Raw genomic sequence first — 22,826 nt, forward strand, 5'->3', positions numbered from 1 at the left:
TTCTATCTGATTACATTTACACTCTACTGCCGTAATCTGAAAAAGTAACGTATGTGCCATTTTACAACATACATGTTTTCCATTTTTCTGTTAAAGAGTACGATGAGTACTACTCGTTAACACCATTTTTGGATAATGGCGTATACGTCACTTTGCCCGATTACGGAAGTCTAAGTCTGATTTCTTAAATATTGAGTAGGATCACTGTTGCATAACATAAGATAGAATAGTTAAAGATTCTATTCGTTTTCTGTTAAATATTTCTAACAAAACACTGAAGACGTTTTATAGAAGAAAGCGAAATACGTATTTGTCGACTCAGAATGGGGTTATGAAATAAACGTAAATAGAAAAAAAATTATAACATAAAGTTTTGGAAGCAGCTTTATGATTTTATTCAGCGGCGCAGCCAAATTTTTTGATAATATAAAGTGTGGCTTAAGTTTAAATTTGTTTCGAAATTCCGCGGAATTCCGTTAAATTTCGTTAGAAACTAGTTTTTTTCTAGCGAAATTTTTGTAATTTTACGAAACGAAACGAAATCAAGAAATCAGATTTTGCCATGCTCAAATTCCGCGAAAATCCGCGGAATTTCATTTCGAACCACCTGAAACGATTTTTTTTGAAATACCGCATATGCTTAATTGCAACAAATGTCCAATAGAATAATTTCCAATTTTGGACAAAAATCTTTGCAAACTTGCACTGCAACGATTAGCTCCTTGTACCCCTAATATAAATTAGGTTAAGTAAAACAATAAATTCGAGAGTGCATCATCTTGCTTCAATCCACCTAAGGTTACAAATGATGCCCAAATTTTATCCCTTACATTTGGTTTCGATCCGTCCTAGTATCAGTTTTGCCGGAAAACCATGTTCGAGTATAATTTGCCTTAATTCATTACGTTTCCTGAATCTTTCTACGCTGCTTGAAATCAATAAACAGATGATGTGTCTGCAGGAAGTACTCCCGGAATTGATCAAGGATTTGTCTCAGTGTAAACATTTAATCCGTCGTTGATCGGTCCTACCGAAAACCTGCCTGGTATTCGCCGACGACGGACTCTTCAAAGCGGTCTCAATCTGTTGAACAAAATACGGGACATCATTTTGTTCGTCGAGGCCAGTGATACTGTATTTTATAATAATCTTTTTTGTTTACGGATAGAATTCGTTAAAATCAACTAATAAACAATAGCATCTCTGTTGAGAATCCGCATTTTCTCGGTAACTCCGAAACAATAAAAATCAGTTCAAATCAATCAATTGTTTACTATTTGTTCAACAGCAGCTACGCCGACTTCTAATTAAACTCATTCGGCTTCTAATTACCGCCATTTGCATACTACGACCATGGATCCTTACTTCAATTATTCCATCCATCGTCATCGCACAGTTGTGGTCGTCAGGAAGCGAAATCGGTGCGCTCGGTAAATGATGCTAAATGCAATCACCATCAGCATCCCGGCAGAGCGTTGTCATCATCATAACCATGAATATTCAAATAATAAGCAAAAAGAAAAGAACAAAGATTCCAACCTTTCTCTCAACCTTCCGTGTGGACAACTTTCCTGTGATCCTTGGCCCCACGGGGTTGTCTCCAACGTTCGGTCTTCTCTCCTCGTCGTCGCTGTATTAATATCAATTTATTTATGGGCCCCTTTGGCCCTCGCGGTGCGCATATGCATTCCCAACGAGGAAGAACAGCGTAAAATGATTTTAATAAAAAGTTCACGAACACGCACTTTATCTTATTTTTATTACGACCACGACCGCGAATTGTACTTTCTCATACGCCTCAGCAACGCAAGCCCTATGACGGCTACGCGATGCCCGCGGTGACCTGGTCCTACGGTTATGGACCAGGGTGGTGACTGTCGGCGACGCAATAAGTGTTCGCATCAGTGCAGTGGATGGGAAGAGCAGGATCAAAACCTGTCAACCGATCGTCGTCGTCGTCGTCGATGATTGGGAAAGTTGCAGCGGAAGACAGAAACGGCAAGGTTCAGGTGTTGTGTTGACAAGATCATCGGCACTACGTAGTGGTGACCTCTCGGGGGAAAGCGGGAAATGTTCTCTGATAAGATTCATAATACAAAGGAAATGAGGCTGAAAGGTCCCGGTCAGCAGTGCTGTGTTTAGTCGGGGACTGGACGTTGAAAAACAAAATAAAGTATTTTAAAATGTTATTTGTCTTTATTTGACTCATTATTAGATACCCTTTTTCAGAAGCTAGATAGCAATCGATGATAGTGTGACGAAGCTGTAACGCTTGAAGGATGCTTCAACTTTGTCAATGAAAATTACAATGAAGTTAGTTGAAAATGAATAAATCAATACCAAATTTTCAAAAGATTCGACGTTTGAATCTTTGTTCTCATGAGCAGATAAGTCGTTTTGAAAATTTGGTTTTGAAATAACCAAATTAAAATATCTATACATGGGGGATGGTGCAGAAGTCCATGATATGATTTTGATTACAATTTTCAGCAATTTGATTCAGCATATTTAATACTTTTGCACCCCCGCCCCTCCTTTATCTTAATATGATCAATATCATACATATTTGGATTGTCGAGTGCCTCGAAAAAAGTATTATTCAGCGAAACTTTTGATTAACCAATCTTGTACCAGCTACTATACGCACCGACCCAAAACATTTCTCTGTCAAGTCGAATATAAAAACCAAAACGTACCAAGAGTAAGTGGCTCCACTTCAAGTGGTAGGGTTACAGCAGCTGTTTCCATATGTGGTCCTATTCCCACCATAGACTTGATAACCGATGAATTCATCAATCTTTTATTTTAGCTTCTTTGCTCCAGGACGTCATCTCAGGATTGATTGATTGATTGCAAGTTGAAATTATGCTGTTCATAGATATGGGAACTATGATGGAAATTGGACGCAGGACGGAAATAAAGGTCGCAGCCCTAAGAGGTTTGCGCTGATTGACAACGACCAAGAAATTGAAAAAAAAATCAAAAGCGTGTGATTTGGGCACTGGTTCGATGAAAATGACATTGTCATGGTTGCAGTGAGCGTTCTCAGCCGCGCGCTCCCAGAGCTCATCGAAATGCGCGAGGTTGCGAAGTTGAAGAAGCGGTTGATTTATAACGACCGTGTCCCCGAAAATGAGAGTCAAGTTGATTCGATTCCCACAATTATGAAAATTACTGCGATGTTGAACTTCGTCCTTTGGGGTGCAATTTTCCGCTGATTCTCTCGTTCTACGTTGACCATCTGCGCGCGAAAGAGTGAACCCAAACCAGCAAAAGGGTCGCTGCTCTCGATGAAAGTTTGTTGATATTTGGGAACAGCGCAGTTTTGGCGAATAATCGGATCCAAGATCACGGTAGGTTGGTACCGGTTTCAGCTTTCACCTCGCTGTTGCCATCCATCACGCCCAATTAAATGTCAGGCGTAATGCGACAGTGCATTACGCTTTGGGCAAAAGAAATACGGAAAAGTACTTGCACTCGGCGATCGTTCGTTTGTGGTGGGCGGCACATGGTTGCACACTTTCACGCTGGCTTACAGTGAAAAGGGGAGAATGATTGTAATGAAGCATTTCCACGACAAAATCTTATAGTCAGCTCAGCGGCCCATAACTGACAACTATAGGAGCAGAATTCTTGACGATTCGGTTTCAGTAACTAATTTAGGAACTAATTTGAAGTTGGGATACTTGAAGCCTTGGAAGCCGTTTATTGAATCCGTTGTTTCGAAATTTTTGACATCCAATATCATCCGAATCTCAAACCGATAACAAAAACTTGAAATCTGGTTGATCAAAACCCTGGTAAAATACGCAAATTTCCTTTTTTCTTTTTCAATGTGCCCTGGCATGTTTTACATCATTCTCTCCTTCAAACCCTGAAAACTGCTTGAATTTTTTTGTGTTGGATTTGGCAGGTTTTTATATTTTGTTGAACCGAGTCTATTACGAAACAAAACCTACGAAGAGACAAAACCCGCAGAAGTCAATGAACGTCTGCCGAATGTAGCATGAACCAGACGGAGGCCCGCTAGTAACATCGGCGAACGCGTATCGATTCGCTAGATCGACACGCCGCCGTGCCGGGCTGACCGGAGTTCAACTAGGATAGTGCTGCAAGCATTAGAAAAAGTGAAGTGGAAAATAGCGAAACAGATCGATCTCGATTGGGACGGTTGCAGGTTGCAGGGGTGGCTGTCCGCGGACGAAGTGCTATATTTTAAATCCGTTGCCAGAAACAAATACTGGAGGACTTGTGACCGCGGTTGCCCGATTTTGTCTGTTGTCTTCCATTCCCATTTCCACATCACGTAAAAGAATGACTGGAGAAGATGAAGACTGACGGCGATGAATATGTTGGTGAACAACAGAGTCGTACATTGCAAGCTGGGCGTTTTGTTGATGAATTCGTTTTTGCGAATCATTATTACCGGTGATTAATCATTTGGCACTGTTGGTAGGAGCTGAAAAGACAGAAAAGTGTGAAATTTGCTCAAGGAGTATTAAAATTCAAGCTTCACGGGTTCCATAGTTTCGTAACGTGTGGTAATATGGATTATAGCTTGCGATATCTCTATTCGATATGTATTCCTCATGCAATTTGTTTATTAATAAATTTGAACTAAGGCCGCAATAGTTTGTGTCATACAGAAAAAAGATGTCTAAAATCCACTCGGTCCATATCCGCACATCTCTCGCTTCTTGTATCCGTAGGATCTATATTGACAACCATTTTCACTGGGTTATTGTCCGACTTTCTGGCTACATACTAAGTCCACTGCAATTGTCTGATTTTTGCGATAGATTTCGTTCGGCTCATATATGTACCGTATTCCATCTGCATCCAACCATGGATTGTAAGCAGCACCTTTCTTTCGAAGACTCCAAGTGCGCGTTGATCCTCCATCCTGCCAATTTTTCGAGTTCGTAGTTGACTATTTGTCTAACGATGCGTGATTACTACTGAAATTGTACAAATTGGAAATCAAAACAAATTACACTTCAATTTTGTTAATATGAGTTATTCACCATACCACCCTACCTCAATTAGCGAGTTTTTTTTTCTGTAATAACAATGTTCAAGTTAACTTTCCAATTTTATTTCAATTTTAGAAATGTTTCGCTTATGTGTCGTACTTGAAGTTCACGACCAAAAAATCGACTGATTGCTGGCGATAAATTGGTTGATTGGGACAATTTTGAAATTATTTGGTCACAAAAAAGAGGGGTTTGTCGCTTAGTTGGCGTTGAAGTCACTTACATGTTTCATATTCACATAAATTGAAATACTGAGTTAGGTATTTCAACAATCTGATATGTTTATGTCCCTTGGCCGTGCTGAGGGTGGCTGGATTCGATTCCCGGTGCCGGTCTAGGCAATTTTCGGATTGGAAATTGTCTCGACTTCCCTGGACATAAAAGTATCATCGTGTTAGCCTCATGATATACGAATGCAAAAATGGTAGCCTGGCTTAGAAACCTCGCGGTTAATAACTGTGGAAGCGCTTAATGAACACTAAGCTGCGAGGCGGCTCTGTCCCAGTGTGGGGATGTAATGCCAATAAGAAGAAGAAGAAGTTTATGTCCCATGAGTGTTTTTCGTTTCGGGGCAGCAGGGACTATGTCCAAGGGCTTTACGACCCTCCCCCAAGTGATTGCAAGTAAGGGTGTCTGCCTAGGTCCACCACGTGGGCTCTGCTAAATCCCTTCCAAAAAACCACAAGTGTCCGTAAGCAGACTCTTTCAAATCGACTGTGTGAAGCTTAAAAATCACAAGCCCAGAGAGTGCAATCGGCACATCAGGGTTGATTCCAGTAAGATCCTGGTTGTTATGCATGTTATTTGTTTGTTTCTATGTTTTTGAATATTACAATATTGTGAAGCGAAGGCTGATAGTCTGGATATTCTCTTCTCTTAGGCCGGGTGGCACCGACCTGAAACGTCGAATGGGCTAATGGTCAGTGACAGTGACAGCCTGTCTTCCGTCCCGTAAAGCCGTGGCGGGCCTTGTAGCACGCGGTACAATCCTGTCACACAGTTGTCAGGCTGCGTGAGGTTGGCTCAGATGCTCGTTCCTGACTAGCGCTGATCTGGCTCTGAACACGATAGTGTCAATTGTCGCATGGCCTCCCTGGATGCCGCAAGATATGCATATTTAGGGTGGTTCAAAAAATCGATTTTGCTTCACAGTGCTCATCTGATTCTTTACCATGTTCTGAGTGCCCTCTGAAAATTTGAGCTCATTTGGATTAAAACTGATTTAGCACAAGCCGTTTCAAGTTTGCATGCAAATTAGTATGAAAAAAATTATTTTTTCATTATACTGTTAATGACGCTTCCCCATCAAGCGCATGTTAAAAGAAAACCTACATAGCTAAAAGGAATACTCAACAGCTTTCACTCAGTGAAAACCGCATCTCAATTAATCGTTCCAATAATTAGTAATCGAATTTAATCTATACTGTGGTTTTCTGGCGCTAATTGCATAACTCATTAACATGCAACATTGCTGCTCGTGGCGCGAAAGATAGCACACACAAATTCAGGCTACTATGTTGCACTGCACATTTCAGTGATGCCCTCAAAGAAGTTTAACGATCATGACTAAAGATTCGCAACCTGTCTTAAAATCGATTACTAATTATTGGGACGATTAATCAACATGCGGTTTTCGTTGGTTGAAAGCTGTTGAGTATCCCTTTTAGCTATGTAGGTTTTCTTTTGGCCTGCGCTTAATGGGGAAACGTCATTAACAGTATAATAAAAAAATTAATTTCCCCATACTAATTTGCATGCAAACTTGAAACGGCTTGTGCTAAATCAGTTTTAATCCAAATGAGCTCAAATTTTCAGAGGACACTCAGAACATGGTAAAGAATCAGATGAGCACTGTGGAGCAAAATCGATTTTTTGAACCACCCTAATGCATATAGATAACCATGGGATCAGTAAGGCGACTACACCAGCAGGATTCAACAGCAGCCGCAAGGGGGCCCAACAGCAATGATTCACTCAACTAAACCAAAACAAGTAGATGGAGGAGCGGTGTCTGGCGGTAAGGAGGACGAAGTGGCCTTAATCGGTCATCCCGAAGGTCGCCGGGGGGAGGCGAAAGTGATGGCCGTGGTGGGTCAGATGAGGTGCCGGCCGACGTAAAATTGGACGGCTCCACCCTGACCAAGGTCATAAACTCGGTGATGACTAACCACGAGGATAGTGGAGGCCAGACAAAGGAGGTGATTACTGACGTTTCAGATGTAATCATGTCCTTTCTGGATACCCGCGTAAACTATAGTAAGGATCTGAAACATGCCGTATTGACCCTCTGACCCTCGTGGAGGCGAAGTCGGAGTGGAAGACTTTGCTAGAGGCCAGTGAGAAGGCGGAGCACAAGATCCACATTCTTACTGAGGGGGAGGAGTCGGCGGTAAGCCAGACGATGAAGGCCAGGAAGGTGGCCGAATCGGAGTTTCGTTGGCCATCAGTGGTGCAACTCCGAAGCTAAGTAAGGTTACGCAGATGGTGTACCTAAGAGGAGAAATGCGGAAACTCACCCGGAAAGGATTAAGCAGACAGTTGGCCCTAAGGATCAACGGAAAACAGTGCCTGCACCAAAGAGGGTAACTGAGGATCGCCGGAAGGAGGACCTTCCGTAGACGGAGGTTGTGAATCCCAAAAAGGCGCAGCGGAGTCGTCCCCAAGCCGCAAGGAGTGCGGCAAACGGAGGAGAGCAGGCCACTGATGAGAAGGGTAGAGCCCGTGAGAAAAAGAATGCGCCTTCCAATGGCAGTGTCAAGCGAAAAGAGAGAGGTGAGGCGATTACCGTCAAGACTGACGATAAAAACTACGCTGACGTCTTGAAGACTATGATATGCAACGAAAAGCTCTCTAGTCTAAGAGGAGATTGTCTTGCCAGGGAGAGACGACTGCATCCGAAATATCCATCTCCAGCTGGTGTTCGATCCTCAGCAGCTCGGAAACACTACTACTTCCCGCGAAATATATCACATAACTAAAGGCTAGCTTCGCTCATCTGTCACCCTCACATTTGAAACTCATGACCAAAGTATATGCCCTCTTATTCAGTTTATATATATTTTATCATACCTATCTCAATCCCTACATCTTCCTCCTGTTCTACTCTCTTACAGTTTTATTATTATTTTGTTCTACTAGGGTAAATCACTACTTGGGCCTATGGACCCGATTCCCGGCTCACTGCACAGAAAACTAAGGATTTATACTTTTTGGAAGCCGTAGGTTTATGATTGATAATTTTTAAAAAGTCTCCCATTTATTTCGCACAATACTCAATATTTTCCAACTATTTATTTCACTCCTAATTGGTCCAATTATAGAAAATAAAAATGTAGATTCCGAACATTCGCTCTCCGTTGCTACACCACTGAGCCGGAGTGAATCTTTCCACTTTTACAAAACGGTATTTTCATATAAACACCTACCTGAAAATCGTCACAGTTCTCGATACAATCATTGCTTCAATCTGTTAATCACCACACAATAATTCTAAACTCACGCACTTTAATCTTTTCTATTTGTTCGTTTCACTAGAACTAATATAAACATATTAGAATACATTTAAAAATGTATCCTCAAACTGAACAAAAATGCACCTCGGCCTAAGAACTTCTAGCCACACCGTGCTGCCAGAAGGCCAGGAGTCTTTTTTAGTATGAAAAAAATCCTTCATTGTTCATAGGAAAACTATCCAATTAGTTGACGCGATCATGTTATTTATAATTCTCTCGATTTCAAAAAGTGAAAAAATATAGTTTTTAAGCGTTTGGAAGTAATTTGGATGAGTGAATATATCTTTTCAACCAAATAAAAATTATTATGAATAATACCATCTGGCATCCTGTCGACGTTGAACGTGCATATTTTTGTTTACGTCGCATTTTCTACCGTCCCGAGAGAGAATGAGAGTAAGATGTTGAGAGATTGAGCGAAATTTTGCTTAGGCCGGGAACTGATTTGGAAGTGGGCCGGATATGCAATCGCTATGACTGAAATGAGTGCTGCACATCGTTAACTTAAATCAATTGAAAGCTTTTTCAAACGGTGTTTACCAAGAAAAGCTATTTTTAAGCAGAAGTGAACCCCTTTGCAGTGTTGCACGGCCCACGAAATTCAGGAAAAGTTGCTTCCTGTCATAAATATCAATTAAATAATGCAGTCGTATGCATGTTAGGCCGGGAATGGGGTAAGAAACCCTATTTAATTCACGTTGCTCATCAAGTTTTTTTTCTGCTTACCTATGAGTATTTTCTAATTCAACATGAATTTTTTTTTACATAATTCCAAACCGATCTCCAAACATCCAAACAAGTAATTCGAATCTCCAACCAAATCATTAACAACAATCTACGCAACTCTCTACTTCCTTTTCTTACTCTTTGTTTACATTTTCTAACACTGAACTCAAGTCAAACACTGCTCTCGGAATATAGTCATGGATAGAGCTCACCAGGCTCTAGAACATCAATCTCTCATCAAAATCAGAAAAAAAAATCATTAACTAGATTCTACGCAACTCTTTGCTTGCTTATTCCTACTCTTTGTTTACATTTTCTAACCTTGAACTCAAGTAAAACACTGATCTCGGAATGTAGTCATGGATAGAGTTTACTATGCTCTAGTACATCAATCTTGCATCAAAATCAGAAAAAAATCATTAACTAGATTCTACGCAACTCTTTGCTTACTTATTCCTACTCTTTGTTTACATTTTCTAACGCTGAACTCAAGTTAAACACTGATCTCGGTATGTAGTCATGGATAGAGCTTACTATGCTCTAGTACATCAATCGTGCATCAAAATCAGAAAAAAATCATGAACAACATTCTACGCAACTCTTTGCTCACTTATTCCAACTCTTTGTTTACATTTTCTAACGCTGAACTCAAGTAAAACACTGATCTCGGAATGTAGTCATGGATAGAGCTTACTATGCTCTAGTACATCAATCTTGCATCAAAATTAGAAAAAAAAATCATGAACAACATTGTACGCAACTCTTTGCTTACTTATTCTTACATTTTGTTTACATTTTCTAACACTGAACTCAAGTCAAACACTGATCTCGGAATGCAATCATGGATAGAGCTTACCAGGCTCTAGAGCATCAATTTTGCATCGAAATCAGAAAGAAAACATTAACAACATTCTACGCAACTCTTCGCTTACTTATTCTTACACACTACACATAATGAACTCAAGTAAAACACTGATCTCGGAATGCAGTCATAGATAGAGCTTACCAGGGTCTTGAACATCAATTTTGCAACAAAATCAGAAAAAAATCATTATCAACATTCTACGCAACTCTTTGCTTACTTAATTTTACTCTTTGTTTACATTTTCTAACACTGAACTAAAGTCAAACACTGATCTTAGAATGCAGTCATGGATAGAGCTTACCAGGCTCTAGAACATCAATCTTGCATCAAAATCAGAAAAAAATCATTAGGAACATTCTACGCAACTCTTGGCCCAATTATTCACACTCTTTGTTTACATTTTCTAATACTGAACTCAAGTCAAACACTGATCTTAGAATGCAGTCACGGATAGAGCTTACCAGGCTCTAGAGCACCAATCTTGCATCAAAATCAGAAAAAAATAAATCTGCATCCGTAGAACGCGGAAAGGCGAGATGATTATTGTCTTGAAGCGGGATGCTGCTCAGAAAAGTTCTGACTATAAAAAGGTCCTGAAAAATGGGTTCAAGTTAGAGCCCTATGCCCGCAGTTTCGAACATCCAGTGCAAGGGCTTGGATGAGATAACCGAGGCCGGAGACCAAAACTGAAAGTGGGCTGGTCGGTGTGCTCGTTGAGCATAAGCCAACCCATTCAGGCCTGTTACAGGTGGCTTGGCCACGATCATAAATCCTATGACAGCAAGGGGCCTGACAACAGTAAGCTATGCCGTAGGTGTGGAGCTGAAAACCACCAAGCTCGCACCTGTCATGCTGCGCCAATATGTCTGATCTGTCCTCCGGGCGGGCACAGACAACAGGCATCTTACCGGTGATCAGGCCTCTAGAAGGGTTCAGTCCAGACAGGCATGTAACACAGCTAAACTTAAACCACTGCAAGGCAGCTATGATTATTCAGTTAATGGAAAATACTGTATTGCGAGCCGCGAAAAAAGTAAATGAACCTACTGCCACTATAGATCTTTTTCCCGTCCGACGTAAACTATCTAAAATGTTTTGTTGCAATGAGAATTTTGGCGTCATGTGAGATTTTTTTCATATAGCTGCTACTGACGCTTACGCCAGCTACTCGATGATTTGCCGCTGAAACGCTGTAGACGCCCTCCATTCGAATAATTTATCGTATCGATTGTATAAATCTCTCGTTATTTTACACTTTATATCAGAGCGTTCCCCTTAGAGACAGAAAGAGTGAATTTCAGGGACAAAGATTTCTAAATCATTGGTGTTTGAAGTTTGATGATTCTGAGGGCGATGCTGTTGACCGAACAAGGATCCCTTTAAGCTTAAGCGAATGTTCAGTTAGCTGCGTGGGTGGCGTCGTTCGTTGATGATTAGCGAAGCGTTTTGACGTAGGACTACGTCTTTCTTTTCTATAATGCGGTACACTTTACGATTGCGAAAATCTGGGACCGTCACGAAAATATGATAGACTTTAAACTTTAATATCTCAGCTGTTTCTCGATGGATTTTCATTTTTTTTGACCATTCGATCAAGGATGAGTCAAGGCTTCTTTGTATTTATATGAAAATATTGATTTTAAACTATTTATTATCGATAATTGATAAAAAGTTTAGAAATAGGTAAACCAACCAATCATGTACATGCATCACTAGCACAGACATCAAAAATCAATCACTTGCGGGTTTGAATCTAATCCTCAATTTGAACAATATTTCACGCAGAGCGGACGCATCAAAACGATCGCAGAGGAGCGGACACAGCATCACGTATGCGCTGGTAACATTTTCAACGGAAATCCATCGCATTGGTGGTGGTCCTCGGTGTGTTGCTGCAGATCATTCAACCTCAACGAACCAGCATTTTATATGAAGGGTTGACCATAAAAATAGCACTGTTGCGATCCCGTGCCGCCAGTGGCGATGCTTATAATACATTTTTGGGAAAGCGCATTGGGGAAAGAAAATTGGTTCTTCTCAGGACTAGCATTTTCTGAACAGAAAGGTTTAATTGCGAAAATGGACTGTTTCGGTGGCATCGGCGTTTGACGTGGAAGCGTGGTTTCTGTTAGTGATTACATCCATTCAAATTTACGGGCTTAATTTATTGAATACAAGAAAGTTGCTTCCGGCGCGTGACTCATTTTGATCGGGATTCCTCAAAGAGCGGATTAACCATTTATAAAGCAGTGGTAACTATATTGCCATTAACAAATTATATGTTTTTCTGTTTATTAACAAGAGGTCTACTTATTATTTCCCATGTGGTGACTATATTTGCTACCTAGTAATCCCCCAGATGAATTTGAGCCTTAAAAATTGAAATGTCAATTTGAGAGGGTTTTTTTTACGATCAGATCGTAAGTTTCGAGTGGAAGATGGATTTTCAGTTATAATTCGTTGAAAAATGACGACAAAGATGTACTTTTTCGCATTGGTAATAATTATTTTGAATCTCATGTGTTAGATTACGGCGTGATTAGTGTGAAAAATACTTTGCCTTTCTTGTTTCGGATTTTTGACAAAATTGCTTAGGAAAAAAAGTGCAAAACAAAAATTTTTCACTTATGATGCGTTTTTCAACTAGGACTTTTCGCTAAAAAATGTAACGTGCTCTGTTTTGATTTGTTTTACGTAAAACCAAATTTTTTAGAATCTTACATTTTTGTTGCATTTTTTTCCCGCTTGCAAGGCAGTGCAAATAACATTCTCCGACATTGTCTACTGAATCCCGATCAAAATAGCTCGCGCGCGCCGGCAAGCAGCTTTCTTATATTCAATGAAGTAATTTTATTAGCCAGGCCCCCACATTATATTTACATCCATATCGGATCACAAAGGGGCGGGGCTAATGGGCTTAATTTATTGAATACAAGAAAGCTGCTGTCCGGTGCGCGCGAGCCATTTCGATCGGGATTCCACAAAGAGTGGTTTGGCTCGACATTCAATTCAGCGGAGCGTACACAGCAACACGATGGAGTGGGTAGCAGTGGCAGGAAATGCTAAAAATATATTCCAAATTTTGGAGGCTTAGCGAAAAATCATCAAGTGATGTTTTTTAATGTGAAGAAACTACGTCTTAGGTCAATTTTCTGTTGTTATTCCTCGCAACAATACGCATCTTAGATAAACATCTCATAAACATCTCATAAGCAAATTCAGAAGCTTGCGAGAAAATTTCATAGGATTTTTAGAATTTGTCATTTTCCGAACGGTCCATTGTCTGCGGAATCCCGATCAAAATGGCTCGCGCGCGCCGAAAAGCAGCTTTCTTATAATTCCAGCAGCTTATGAAATAATTCCATTAGCCCCGCCCCTTCATTAATCGTTGTGAGTGCACATTATATTTACATCCATAATTTACATCAGATCACAAAGGGGCGGGGATAACGGGCTTATTTTATTAAATACAAGAAAGCTGCTTTCCGGCGCGCGCGAGCCATTTTGACTGGGATTCCTCAAGGAGCGATTCGACAAAATCTGATGCATCGGAGCGGACACTGCAGCACGTAAAGGCTTAGCGAAAAATCATCGAGTGGCGGTCGAACAATTTCAACGGAAGGTGCCGACAAGCGTTTGGATGCATTTAGTTATTGGAAAGGCGCATTGGGAAAAGAAAATTGGTTCTTCTCAGATCCAGCATTTTATGGAAAGAAAGAGTTAATTGCGAAAATGGACTGTTTCGGTGGCATCGGGTTTGGCGTGGTAACTTGATTACTGTTAGTGATTACATCCATTCAACAAATTTATTGCATCATCCATTCTATCGAGCGCTTGTGATTCTGCTACCGAAGAGTAGCTTTCTGCCGTTGCAAAACGATTGAGTTTTGCACTTTGAAGAAAATTTATCTTGGATTTACCTTCTCTTGTATAAAATGGTGGCTCGGAAAAAACTGATTTCAATTCTAATGACTAACAGAAACATAACCAAATAATCTTGCCAGAGAATTTCACTTTCAGCCGATGACAGCCAAATCGATGGAGACGCCAACACCTCTTCTTGGATAAATAGTCCTGAAAAGAATGTGTAACTATGTGTAATTAATTATTGAAGTTCTCCTCACTTGTCCACGTACGTTCCCATCGCGGGCGAAAACCAAGCGTTGCAAAAAAAATATATACTTGCGTTTGGTTTCGTGCCACTTCTGATTCTGCTTACTTCTCCTTTATTTCGGACATTTTTGAGGATGGTGTCTTCTAGGATTGTGATATCCTCCACTGAAAGCCAGTCGAGTAGCTTCAGCGTCGATGCGGCCGATGAGTCATGTTAATTCCGTGGTTAGAGACTCAAAGTCCATCCAACTTACAAACTGGGAGCAACTATTGGCCTTCATGATTCAGTTGGCCTCCGAGCAGTTTGCTCAGAGACACAAATTATTATGACAAATACCATCCATTTCGTATAGCTACGTAGTCCTACGTCACCTTTGCGTACAACCCGATTGCATCTTTGAGTTTTTTTCTTACGTATTTTCTTTTGTCTTTGTTATTCTGCTTTTCATGATAATTTCTTGTTGAATATTCTGGTTCGCAAGGAGAATCCTCCTGTAGCTGCTTTGTTCCTTTTAAAACTTTTTCTTGAAAACACACATCAATTCTCGTTTCGTCCGTTTTTTTTCAACTCCAAAGGAAATATGATGTATTTTTTTGTCTCATCAAAATTCTTAACCCATAAGATAAAACATTGAAGAAAATTCAACAAGTTACTATTTTTGTACCTAAAATTAACCATATTTGATGTCGTTTCTTGTGAAACTGCTCCCAATAACCATCGCGGAAATCATAACTTTATATAAAAAATGGCACTGGTACAATAATCAGTGGACTTCTCTCAAAGCCTCCCCAATCTAAATTTCAAATGAAATAAATGATTATTTGTTGATTCGAGTGCTATTAGTTTCCAAATTGTAATAGTTTTAAAAATAGTTTTTTTTTATCAATTAATTGCATATTATTCGGCAACTCTGCCGTACGAAAACCATTTTTTTGTTAAATATCTTGGCTGTGCATATGCACAGCACATGTTTCGAAATGGACAAATTGATATGAAATTTGCCAACAGTAAAGCACATGTGGAGATTGGATAAATCAAGCATCCGAAAGATATTCAATTTGCAAAAAAGAGAGCTAACCGCGGTGGAGTTTGGTACTCGGATTCTGATGGCTTTTCCGCAAACGTGACCTTTAAGTGGTCTTGTTGTGTAGGGGTTATCACGCCTATCTAGAGAGTAGGAGGTTGTGGGTTCGAGTCCCTCCAAGACACGTGGATTCTTTTTCTCAAATTTCATATCAATTTGTCCATTTTGAAACATGTGCTGTGCATATGCACAGCCAAGATATTAAACAAAAAAAAGTTTTTTGTCATTATTGATTGATAAAGTTATGAATCACGTTGGATACTTTTTCCATTAGCAGAAGCATTGCATGTTGCCTGTCATTTTTCCCCGATAAATTTGAAACGGTTATTCGATGGCTTATGTGTCCGGCACTGGGGGCTGGCTTCTAATTTCGAGTGCTCACAGGAACAGTTGTAACAGAATTAATAATCCGATTCTAAATCGAGTTGCCTGCCTTAGTTTTGTTGATATTTTGTTTGCTTAGTTTCAAATTTCAAAAATAGTTTCATTGTTACATTATCGCCGATTCGCAGTAAGCATAACATATCCTCGCGTTGAAACAGTAACGATGGCGTTGACGTTTTTTAGTCCACATTCAAGTGAAAACCGTTCACTTTGAGTGATTGATTGTTTATCCTCACGATGGATGACTTGTATTCTAAAAAATCTTATAAGAAAATGCTCATAATGTTGTATATAAAAATATCCGTAATAATTGATAAAATAGAAGCTGCATGGTGAATCCCGGTCTATGTTTCTGATTACCCCACCCAACTAACACAAATTCGTTCCCGTGGTAATCGTGGAGATGCAGAGCCGTGGAGATATATGGTTTAAAGGAAGCGTCGCTTGATTCAAGCGGCTTGAATAATCTCAATGCTTGCAAGTTCTTCTCGAGTACGGTCCATGTTTTATGTCCGTTAACAAGCATCGGTCTTAAGTTTTAAACATCACAGTCACAGTCACAGTTGTTCGGGGTTTAGCCAAATCACACTAAGCGCCAACGAAAAATTATCGATTTTTCTGCTCAAGCTTTCGTTTAGCAGATTTAATTTATCGCAAATCGTATCGGATATCCCTCAACCTCATAACTGAGGATATCCTACTGCAAAAGTATGCTTAAATTGATATGAAACTATTTCCGTTGTACTTGTACGAACAAAGTATCACAAGTCAGTTGAAGCGCCGCTTGGTGCGGTTTGGCTGAACCCCGACCAGTTATTAACTGCGAAGTTTCTAAGCAAAGTTACCATTTTTGCATTAATATATCATGAGGCTAACACGATGATACTTTTATGCCCAGGGATACCGAGAAAATTTCCAGCCCAAAAATTTCCTAGACCGGACCGAAGCACGATCTTGCTTTGTAGCCATGCATCTTACCGCACAGCTAGGGAATGCCCCTTACTACTATTTATTCACTGTTTGTTTTTAATTTTTCACTATTTATTTTCAAGCTAACTTTCAAACCAATAAAACGAGCACTTGTTAATCAAAAATAAACCCAGATATTTGTCATCTATTGGACACAATTGGGTATATGCCATACGATAAAAGCTTTTTTTTGGAACATATAATCTAATGTTTGAAAACACACAAACATTTGCAAGTTTCCTGGGCGTGAACCCACCATACGTCAGTTGAGCCGATTTATGTCTTAATTGACGAATGAAATACGAACTTCATCTAATTGCAGATCGCCGAGAAAAGTGGCCAATCAACCGCAGCGTCGTTCATCGATCCCATGTCATCAAATCAATCAGGAAATCATCTCGCTGCCACCGAGCACTGGCAACTGCATCACGCTGCAACCGCCATCAAATGGCCTCCCATCCGCTCGACATAAAACATATCAAACAGGTTATCACCAGGACAGGTAGCGCAGAGTAAATCATATGTATATTACTTCCTATATATGCATCACGAACCAGGGCCCAAAATGGAAGAATTATTAAAGAAAATTTATTTCCTTTTTTTCATCAATTTCCAAGTCACTCCGAGAGGAAACCCCACCGGTGCTGCAACGGAGGCTTGGCCTCTTGGCTCTGCCTTGGTTTGGGGTTAGTGACCGCACTCGCGCACTGACGTTCGTCGAGTTCGTATCTCTCAGGTTCAGGCCGACCAGCTTTAGCTAGAGGTCCAACACCCGAGCTCCAAACTGCCAAAGTCGCTCGGATCGCCAATGGATAGCTCGTATATGGAAACTGGTTACTCCACACTCCAGAGACCCCCACCTGGCCGGCCAAGAGTGCCATGTGATCGGCCCGAACGTGAGGAGAGCATAACCGAAATGCACCCAAACCGCATGGGAACCGTTTATAATTAACGGCTTTAGAGTGTAATTATCTTAAAGTTTAATACAAACATACGAAGGTAATAAGAGTTTTTTGAAGTTACATGCCCTCTTTTCTCCGATGGGTCTCTTTCTTTTCTCCCTCGATCATCAAGTTTTTACATTTTCGGACTCCTTTCTCCGAACCGGTCAACTGCCTTCCTGCCTACCAAACGCAGCTGCTGATTATAAAAAAATATGCAAAAAGCGTACATTATATAGTCAACATTCAGCGCATGAACCCAACCAACCGAAAAATAGTCCCACTGTTGGAGCAGTTCTTCCATTTCGGACTAAAAATAACGATCTTTCTCCTCCTATGAAGCACAATCATCTCTCCCGGTAAGGAGCGCCGGGTATCCAAATTTGCACATGACGAGTGAAAGAGGAGTGCTCTCTTTTCCAGTAGCAGTAACTCAGGAAGAACATTTAAGATCTTCGCACAAAACTTGGAGTACCTACCTAATAAAATGTATCTTTATTTATATACTTTCCTCTTTCTCCCGGCATTTAATATACGTGTAGAGTGCACGTTGCCAAATAAACGGAGAGTGAAAAATCGGAATTATAAAATTTATACACATGCCCACCTTCCTCCATCTACTCTGCCAAACCGGCAGAACACACACACCTCTCGTTCTCGTTCTCTTCAGTTGATCGCGCACGCGGTCATTGCACCCGTGACGTCACCGGTTCAATGGCAAAATCTGACCCACATTACGGGTTGGGGACTGGAAATATCACCTTCCCCCGTTCTCTTCGTCACCTTCTCCACCGCCTCCGAACCATCCCATTATGCCACGTTCTCGCGGTTCTCGCTCACCTTTTTCCCATGTCTTTCTTTGCACCTCTCTTTCACCGATGGCTCTCGCACTGACCACGCGCCCGCTGCTGCTGCTGCTGCTGGCTGATAGTGGAAGCCCGACTCGATCGTCGAGCGACTGCGCGCTGTCGATGCTGCTCTGGCTGGTTGTGGATCGACGACAAGCGGCGTATTCTATTCTTGGACTTGCGTTTTGCCCATTCTTAGAAGCGCATCACGAGGCTCCACAGCAATGATAATGCTAATAATAATCATCATCATTGGAGGTTATATGGTGCTGCCACGGCAGATACCAGCCAACCTCAAGGTAGGGGGCCGGGCATGGGCCATGTTGATGCATTCTGAACATCAGATAATCTTTGCGCGACGGGTATGTGTTCCAAGTTTGCGCTGGCTGGATCTTTTAGATTATGTGTGTATGCTTTCACCTCACGTATCATCGTTGGAATAACTTTGAGTGTGGGAACATCCATTCACATCCACAATGGTCGATAGGTCGTTTTGTCAAAATAATGAAATAAATTTTCGATAGTAGGAAAAGCGGCAGTGCACATTATATTCATGTGAATAATTGAGTGATTCATCTATTGCAAATTCATCCGTAAATTCCTTCGGAACTTCCTTTTTTCTTTTAGTAATACCATACAAAATTCCTTTCGAAATTCCTGCAGGAATTTTTCTGGAAATTTTGTTGATTTTTTTTACGGAAATTCATTTAAGAATGAAATAAGAAATCCTAAAGGAATCTTTGGAAGAGTTTCTAACACAGATATCAAAGGAATTTCCAAATGAAATACCCGAAGAAACTCTTGAAGTAGCATCGGAATGTTTCCTAAAAGAATTTCTGAATGAATTTCTTAAAAGATTCCCGAAACAATTTCTAAAGGAACTCCTGGATGAAGTTCTGAAGAAATTCTTAAGTTTCTTAGTTGAGTTTCAGAATGGATTTCCTCAGAAATTACTGGAAGAACATCTTTGAGAAAATGCTGGAATAACTGCTAAAGCGATTCCTAAAAAAATGGAGGAATTTCTAATTCAATTTCCACAGGGATTCTCACATAAATTTCCAAAGGAATTCATAAAGCAAAAAGAATAATAGGTATAAAAGGAATTCCGGAAGGTTTTCCTGGAACAATTTCCGCATATATGCTAAAATGAATTTCGGAAGGGTTTTTCGTTGTAATTCCAAACAATTTTCCAAAGGAATTCCTAAAGGATTTATTGAAGAAATTTCTAAAAGAATTTCCGATTGAATTCCCAAATAGATTCTTGCAACAGGAATTCCCGAAGGAATTATGAAAAAATTCGAAAGGGATTTCCGAAAAATATTGACTTTTGAAGGAATTTACAGAAAAATCCGAAAGAATTTCCAAAGTTATTCCTAAAAAAAATTCCGTAGATATTCCTCCAGTATCTCCAGAAAAAAAAATTCAAAGGAATTCTAAACAGAATTTCCGAACGCAATTGCAAAATTAAATCTTGAAATAATTTCCGACATTCTTAATTTTTTGCCAGAATTTTTTTAGATCCCTTCATATTTTTTTAGGGAATATTGTCCAGAGAGTTCTTCAGAAAATCTTTCGGAAATTACTTGGGAGATAAATCTGAAATTCCTTTGAAAGTTTCTCCTTGAAATTATAAAAAATCAAAAATTCATTCGAAAATTCCTTTACGATTTTTTTTTATAAACTGCTTTAGAAATTCTTTTTCAAATTCCTTAGGAAATTCCTTCAGGAATACCTATGGATTATTTTAGGAATACTTTCGGAAATTCTTTTGGAAGATATCCAAATTTATTTCGGAATTTCTTAGGAAACTGATTTAGGAATTTCTTTTAAATATATTCTGGAAAATCTTCCAGTAGTTTCTCGATAAGTCCCTTTGGAAACTAAGTAGATATTCCTGGAATTACTCGAAATATCCCTCAGGATTTTTTTCTTAGCAACTCTTGCAGAAATTTTCCTAGACCTTGGAATATTCCTTTTGATATTTTCTTTAAGCATTCTTTCGGAAATCTCTCCAACAATTTATTTATCTTGAGAAGTTTTAAGAGAAACACCTGAAGGACTATTGGGATTGCAGTCGATCCATCCCCAAGCAGCACCTTTTTGTCATAAATGAGTTACTGTGGCTTTTGTATGACCAAATCCAGTCCAATATGAGTTGCTGCAATCAAATCGGTTTAAATTGGGTTATGCGGGTCATCATACTGCTTCAGATATTCTCAAGAATTCCTTGGGAATACACTTCAGGAGTTGCTTCAGGAATTTCTCTTCTTTCAGGAATTCTTTCAAAAATCGAAGATTTTTTTTTTTCTAATATTTCTTTAAGAAACTCCTCCGGAATTTCCTTCAAGAATTCCTGTAGCAATACTTTCAGATCCCGTAATTCCTGCGGAGTTTTCTTCTGAAATTTCCGAATGAATTTCTAAAGGAATTTCCGAAGGAAATCTTAATGGAATTTTCAATCTTTTTTCAACCAAGAATTCTTTCGGAATTTCCCCCAGAGATTCTTTCGGAAAATTCTCAGGAAATTACTCCGCAGATAGATCCGGAAATTCTTTTGGAAAAGCAAGATATTCCTTCGAAAATTCAAAGAAGAAATTCAAAAAATTGTTTTAGAATTTCCTTGAGGAATCCCTTTAAAAATTCCTATGGGAAATCCTTAAAAAGAATCTTGGAAATATTTTCTGAAATTTCTTCGAAAATTGTATTGCTTCAGAAATTCATTCGAAAATTTCTTTAGGGATTCTTTCGAAGAATCCTTAACGAATTGTTCTGGGAAATGCTTAAAACTTTTTTATGAAATTGCTTCAGAAATTATTTCAGAAATTTCTTAAAGAAAATCTTCCAGTAATTCCTTAATTCTTCATAACTTCATAGAGAACTTCTTTCGATTTCTTTTAGGAATTCCTTCGGACATTCCTTCGGAAATTTCATTAGCAATTCAGTAAAACCTTCGGGGCCCTCCTTAGCCGTGCGGTGAGACTCGCGGCTTCAAAGCAAGACCATGCTGAGGGTGGCTGGGTTTGATTAACGGTGCTGGTCTAGGCAATTTTAGGATTGGAAATTGTCTCGACTTCCCTGGGCATAAAAGTATCATCGTGGTAGCCTCATAATATACATACAAATGCAAAAATGGTAACCTGGCTTAGAAACCTCATGGCTAATAACTGTGGAAGTGCTTAATGAACGCTAAGCTGCGAGGCGGCTCTGTCCCAGTGTGGGGATGTAATACCAATAAGATGAAGAAGAAGAAGACATTCCTGTAAGATTGTTTTCGGGAATCACTTACAACATTCTTTTAGGGATCATTCGGAAATTATTCTAAGAGTTCCTTTGGAAATTTCATCTGGAAATTACTTTTAAAGTTCCTTTAGACAATCTTCCGAAAATATCTTTAGTATTTCTTATTTCATTCTTTAATGAATTTCCGTAAAATTCCTCCAAAGAGATTTCCGGAATAATGCCTGCAGGAATTTTGAAAGGAATTTGGTTTCCCTGGAGAAGTTTCTAAGGAATTTCTGGAGAAATTTACGAAGGCCTTTCCAGAGAATTTTCCGAAGAAATCCATGGACGAATGTCAGAAAGAATTTATAATGTTATTCCTGGTGGAGTTCCTAAAACAATTTCTGATTGGATTATTAAAACATATCCCGGAAAATCAGAAGGGTTTCTCCTAAGGATGTATGGAAGGTACATAGAAAAAAGAAAAACAGTTTCTGTATGTATTCCTGACGGAATTTCTGAAGGAATTTCCATAGGAATTATTAAAGAATTCATAGAGGAATTCCCGAAAAATTTGTCGATATTATAGAATTCCTTCTATGAATTTTCAAATGAATGTCTGGTATTATCTCCAAAGTAATATCCGGAGGATTTTCTGGAGGAAAATCCAAAGGAATTCTTGAAGGAATGTTCAAAGAAATTCTTAGAGATTTTTAAGAATTGTCGGATATTCCTTCTTCAAATTTTTTTCTTAGGATTGTGGAAAGAATTCTTGGGGGAAATTATGTGGGAATTTCTGGATGAATTCCCGAGGGAATGAAATTTCCGATAGTATCCGAAGGAATTCCTGAAATAATTTTTGGAACTCGGAATTTCTGGAACCATTCTTGAAATTTTCTGGAAAATGTGGAGGTATTTCCTAAAGAATTATTGAATTAAGAAAATTTCTTATTTATAAGGAAAGTGTTCTTACGAACATCCGAAAAACTCTGAACTACTGATTTTGACTCTGGAATAGCTTGCTAGAAAACCCCCTAAGATGATTTCAATCTATTCATTATCACTCTTCCTCGGGTATTCTCAGGTATTCCAGGTATTGGTAGTTCTTGGAAAAACATTCCAAAAAAAATC

The sequence above is a fragment of the Armigeres subalbatus genome, chromosome 1 (genome assembly GCF_024139115.2).
Source record: "Armigeres subalbatus isolate Guangzhou_Male chromosome 1, GZ_Asu_2, whole genome shotgun sequence".
NCBI lineage: Eukaryota > Metazoa > Arthropoda > Insecta > Diptera > Culicidae > Armigeres > Armigeres subalbatus.